The sequence below is a fragment of the Primulina huaijiensis genome, chromosome 7 (genome assembly GCF_012295235.1).
Source record: "Primulina huaijiensis isolate GDHJ02 chromosome 7, ASM1229523v2, whole genome shotgun sequence".
In the NCBI taxonomy this organism is placed as follows: Eukaryota; Viridiplantae; Streptophyta; class Magnoliopsida; order Lamiales; family Gesneriaceae; genus Primulina; species Primulina huaijiensis.
Genome location: NC_133312.1, coordinates 12,603,524 through 12,610,135, shown reverse-complemented (window position 1 = coordinate 12,610,135; position 6,612 = coordinate 12,603,524).

Sequence of the window (6,612 nt, the reverse complement as noted above, 5' to 3'; positions counted from 1 at the left end):
GGAAGATCAACTGTCACATACATGAGATCCCCGTTCATAATTTAACGTGTGGATTGGTCTCTGGTCATACTTTACCGCTTTCCAATCCTGATCTAAACCCGTTCATAATTTAACATGGTGGATTGGTCCCTGGTCATACTTTACCGCTTTCCAATCCGATGCATAATATCATCACAAGACATTTAGCTTAACTCAAAAACTTAAAAGCATTTTCTTTGCACGTCAAACATACTTACTTGGCGTTGAGGGATTCGTTGGAACTCGCTTGGGGCCACTGCTGCACATACTAACATGAATTTCATCACTTAAATTGCATAACTTAGACGTAGGTATTCGTGATCACCACCGAATAAGACAAATAGCTTATGACATTTTAGGTCACCCGGAACTTGACCTTGTTTAATCATCGCACTAAACCATGACATGAACCCCAAAACAATCAATAAAATTTTCCCCAAAACTGGAGTACACGGACCCCGTGCACCCCTCCGGGTCAGGGTCTGTGTAGGAACTGTATCTTCACCCTACAGAAATAACTCAGGCACGGACCCCGTGTAAGTGTCCGTCTACTGGTCCGTGTACCTACTGGGTTTTGACATCTCGGAAGAAACAAAGGCACGGACCCCGTGTCAGGGTCTGTGTACAGGTCCGGCTAGACACTTAAAAATCGAACTTGCGGGAAAAATTTTCACATGACGCTTCTTCCTTCCAACCAAATCAAATGGGCTAAGAATCGACACCTTGAGACCCATCCTAAAACGCTACGATATTGACTCCCAACCGGTACAAACCCTCGGAAATGTCCCCAACCTCGACAAACAACATCAAAACGACACCACTCGAAATTCAACACCATATTCATCCTAAGGTTTCTAGTACTTCCCAAACCATCCCCGACTCCAAACGAAACCCCAAACGGTACCTGAACACATCCCACATCATGTCTAAATGCAGTAGTGCTGGCCTAGCAATGTCCAACGAAGCATACAACTATAACACTTCAAGAATTCATCAATAACTTATTTTTCAGAAAACACAGTTTGAGCAGTCCCACAAAAACATCCATAACTCACTCAATTTTTACCCAAATATTACGAATTTTATATCAAATCGAAGATATCAAAAAGTTCTACGTTTCATAAGTTGAAAGTTTTCCAAAAATCTAGACAAAAAAATCACAGTAATTCAAAATACAGTAAAAACAAAATTCTGAGATCTAAAAACGTTGCATAGATTGATCAAACAACTTTCTGCTCAAACCATTTACATCACACCTGAATTTTCACGCATAAAAACATCATCACATATAATATAACTAGATCGACGCAGGAAAAATAGAATATTCATGCCTTTTGATATGAAAAGTTCACGATACGGCGATACCGAAGCGGAAACGGTACGAGGCTTGATCCGGAACGATTAGCGGCTCGTTTTCTTGCAACAAAATCAACAAAATTTGCTGGAAAGATGGAGAGGGAAGGGGCGGCTGCTCTAGCTTCTTAGAACCCTAGGTTTTCTTCTATAAAAATCTGAAAATAAAATATGTATGTGTGTTATCGATTTTGAGTGTGTGTAAAAGTGTGTGTGCGTGAGTTAGGTGACTAATTTTAGGGAAAATTATTGCTTAATTATGAATTAACCACTAATTAAATGGTAATCAAATACTAACCTTTCTTTAATTGTAAATAAAATCTTAATTTAAAATAAAGTGTACAAGTGTCAAATCTTTGAAAAGTTTAAAATCATGAAATCACCTAATAATTAAATTAGGCTTTTAAAATCCTAAAACTAGATAAACATTTAAAATGCTCCAAATCCTAACTTAAAATAAAATACCACGTTTTAAAATTGTCAAAAATCGTCGCTGGTCTATTTTCCTCGATTCCGCATCGAATAATAGCCTGAAACATGAAACTCGAGAAAACATTTTAACGTGCATCACATAAGCATAAATAATTTTAAAATAATGCAATTTCATAAATCATGTATCTCAAAAATCAATTTATATTTGAATAAATGTTTTAATAATTAAATAAATGCATTGGTTTTACGTTTACTGATTTTGGGCTCTACACCCTCACTTGCAGACTCATACTCACTATAACCATTCAAAATCATTACCCTCTTATTAGGACATTGGCTAGCAATATGACCCACCCCTTGACACCTAAAACATTTAATATCCCTAGAACGACTAAGAGGAATTTCAGATTTACCTTGCACTTCTTGTTTAGGCGTCTTTTTCTTGGTCTCAATCTTGGGCTTGGTCATCACCTTATTCTCCACACGTTTAACCACATTTGATAGCCAAGAAGATGATGAACTTCCAATTTGATTTGTACGGTCAACTCCTCTACTCTTGAGTTGTTGCTCCACATTTATGGTCATTTGCACCATTTCGTCTAGATCCCAGTAGTGCCTAAGCTCCACTTGATCTTGAATCTCCATGTCCAAACAACAAAGAAAACGTGCCATCGTCGCCTCACTATCTTCCTCTATGTTTGCCCTAATCATAACTACTTCCATCTCTTTATAGTAGTTCTCATCACTCTTTACTCCCTGCTTCAAAGTTTGGAGCCTCTTAAACATCTCTTTATAATAGTAAGTGGGCACAAACCTCTTCCTCATGACCCACTTCATCTCATCCCATGTTTCAATGGGTCTCTCATTATATCTCCTCCTAGTGGTCACTAGTTGATCCCACCAAATGAGAGCATAGTCAATAAATTCAACCACCGCCAACCTAACCTTTTTTTGTTCGGAGTAGTGGTAACATTCAAACACAAACTCTACCCTCTTTTCCCACTCTAAATATGCCCCCAGGTCAGATTTCCCATGGAACGATGGAATTTTCATCTTAATACTACCCATATTACCACCCTCCCTATTCCCATCATTGTATCTACCCCGTGCGCTTCCCTTCTTCCTCTACCAAGGCCTCTACCTCGTTCGTTCCTACCCCAATTTTCATTTTGGCTCTTTTCGTCTCCTCCCAAATCATACTCTTCCTCTTCTTCACCTCTACCCAAATCTTTAGGCTTAGATTTATATCCACTAGTACTAAATTCAAGCCTACTCATCCTCTCATGTAACGGCTCCAACTCAACCCTCATCATCCTAGTGAAATGGCCGAATAAAGCCTCCTTTTCAACCTTAGACAACCCCTGGTTCAAACTATCTCCAACCTCCATCTCCATTTTACTTTCGTACTTGTAACTGCAAGAAAACGTTAGTAAAAATAAAAGATATTCCTCACCCAAATCCTCACGGTCACTCCAAAGAAAATTCACTTATCTCTCCTCTTTTTTTTTTTTTTTGCTCACAAAAAACACTCGCCAGTTACTCCAAAGAAAATTCACTCGCACTCAAGTAATTTCACTCAAATTCGAGAGTACCCTCAAGGTGCTCAAGCTCTGTATTTTAATATATCAAACAATCAAGTTCAACTCGTGAACAATTGTGATTGACTAACTTGGACAACGTGCACAAGAAATTTGAAAATATTTTTTTTTTGACTGTGAGAGATTATTGAATATGACTCACTAAAAGGAATAGAACAAAATATCAAAACCTAATAGTGACAAATTTTTGGAATTTTTGTAATCTTTTTTTTTGTAAGGCCGAGTAAAAACACGAAAATGCCAACAAAAAAATTCATTAAAATTCAAGAAACTGACAAAGAATTCTAGAACAAAAACAGATCTGGAAACGAACGAAAAAATAACACGGATCTGAAAATATAAGAACAAGATAAACTTACTTGAATTCAATGAGCCAAAGCTCTGATACCAAATGATATTAATCCATGCACGTAAGAATAGAAAACACGATTAATTTAGAATCGCGCCCTCAAATCAATAACGAACAAGGAATTATTGTTATTGTCCCGACCTTTTGAATAAAGTATTACGTGATATTCACCTCTAAACTATGAAAAGCTTAGCAACAAATAATCACAAGAAAACAATCGACACTCGAACGAACCTTCAAAGAACTCGTCTTTGACAATCCGCGTAAGAACGATCGACAAACACCACAAAGTATATATTTGTTAAGTTTGATTTTGAACAATGCAAAAGCTTCTATTGTTTGAGAGAAAACTCATGAACAATTGTATAATCTCAATTGTGTTTAAAATTCTTTCATAATATTGTTTACATACCCAAAAGATAACAATATATAGTTACCTAACTAAGTTGGACTTTAAAATAGGAAAATAAAATTTATTCACGCAGGCGGCGCGCTGGGGCGGGGAAGTTTGGCCGCCCTAGGGCGAGGCTTTCTGGAATCCTGTAGTTCGGACAAAATGTTTGGCGTTGGGACGGTGAAGTTTGGGCGCTCTAGCGCGGAGCTCGCGCTGGGGCTGTAATGTTTGGCCGCCTTAGCGTGGAAGCTTCTGGTCCGGAGTCATTTTCTTCATACTTTAGCACTTGAACCTCATTCCACTGACTCCCAAACTTGCTTCCGTTAATCACGAACTCCCCGGGACTTGGCTCCTTGGTTGCAAGCTCTACTTGATTGCTCATGAGCCCTTGTAATGTTTCTTGGAATCCCTTCAGTCGTCCCCTCATGATTGGCCCCTCCGGATCTCCACGCTAATTTGTAATCTCTCATTCTTTTCTCGACCCTGATCCTATTCCACATGTTATGCACACATACAAACACAACAACAGCCGGATAACTCCTGTGAGAATAATATTCCCAGTATAAACAATGTATACATGCAATCATATAAATCGATATAAAAGCATGAAAAAGATATCAATAACATGTATCTAATCTGACAACATGAATCGATATAAAAACTGTAAATAAACTCGTGACTCAACATCTCAGACACGACTCTTCTCTACTCTAGGGATCTCGGTTCCTGCACATTGGCACAAAATTCCGAATCTCCGCAATAGAAGCAGATCCGCTCCTACGCAACATCGATATAAACAAACCTCCAGTGTCTTGGCATATCCGCCAAAGACTTGGCACCTCCGCCATTGACTAGGCACCTCCGCCCTAACTCAATAGACTAAGCATATCAATCTCATGAATTGCAAACATCAATGCAATAAAATAAAGTACGTGATTTAGGGAAACTTAAGTCAGATCTAACTCGAGTTATATCCTCCCGGTTCAACATTGATTTATACCTTTCTTTCGTTGGGGTTTGGCTCTGTTCTGTCTTTGAATCTTCAATATCAATCTGGAATGACATATTCGAGGAATACAATATCAACATATAACTCAAAGCAATACTGAATCTGATCAATATTCAATCTAGGTAACTGTTGACGGCATAACGGTACAATCTCGAGATACCGGCAATGCAATATCAACAGACATCAATGCCAACAACTCATAATCAATCGATAAACACTGTATAATACCGAATCTGTATAATCTCAATCAACTCAAATCTGAAAAATCATAACAATGTCATATGGTGTTTGTTCTTCAATCCAGTTTCAATTCTACGATTACCAATATCGCGCAAACACACAATCGAGATCACATCATAATTCCCTCAATACATAACTTTCAAATCATGCTAGAACATAATAAAACTTACGTCCTTTTGAAGCCTTTGACGAGAAAAACACGGAGATATGTTCGGATCAAAAATCTGATAACCAGAACGTGTACAATTAAATTTCTAAGACTTCTTGAAGCTTGGGGATTTCTGAGGAGGTTTCTCTCGCTTTTTGGCTGGAATGTCGAAGGAAAGAAGGATTTACCATTTAAATTGCATGGCAAAGCTACGTGGCTCTTTTCTTTGTGATGCACGTCTCGCGCATATGCGCGACCAAGCCCCGCGCATATGCGCCAGACTTTCTGTTCCGGCATATCTAAATTTATCAACTCGCGCATATGCGCCAAATGTTCTGTCCAGCATTCTAGGAACACAGCCGCTCGCGCATATGTGCGCACCATCTCCGCGCACATGCGTCAAAAGTTCTGTTCGCGCACTCATCTTCTCGAACAACTCGCGCAAATGCGCGCATACTCTCCGCGCATATGCGCGAGGTGTTCTGCCTCACACTTCAACAAAGCTCACAATATGATTTCCCATGTCTTTTACTCCTTCTATGATCACATCAAGAAGTCAAATTATTAGTCTCCGATTACAGTGAGATAATTAGGCACGATCTCCTATCTTCTCGAGAATCTCGTATTTCCCAATATTACGTGGAGACAACTTACCTTTCTGGCCAAATCTAACGACGACTCTGAAAAGAGAAATCTTCATAAATACTCTGTCTCCTGCCACAAATACCAACGGTCTTCATCGGACATTGGCATATTTGACCTGTCTGTCTTGAGCTGTTCTCATTTTCTATCGAATCAGCTTCACTTTCTCTGTCATATCTCTAATCATATCAGGTCCAATCTCAGGTACCTCAGAAATATCATCCCAATACAGAGGGGATCTGCACTTCTTGCCATACAACGCTTCAAACAGAGCCATCTCTAAACTTGTCTGATAGCTGTTGTTGTACGAAAACTCATAAAGCGACAAAGAATCTTGCCAACTGGTGCCAAAATCTAGCACTACAGCTCTAAGCGTATCCTCTAATGTGTGAATAGTCCGCTCTGACTGTCCATCTGTCTGAGGATGAT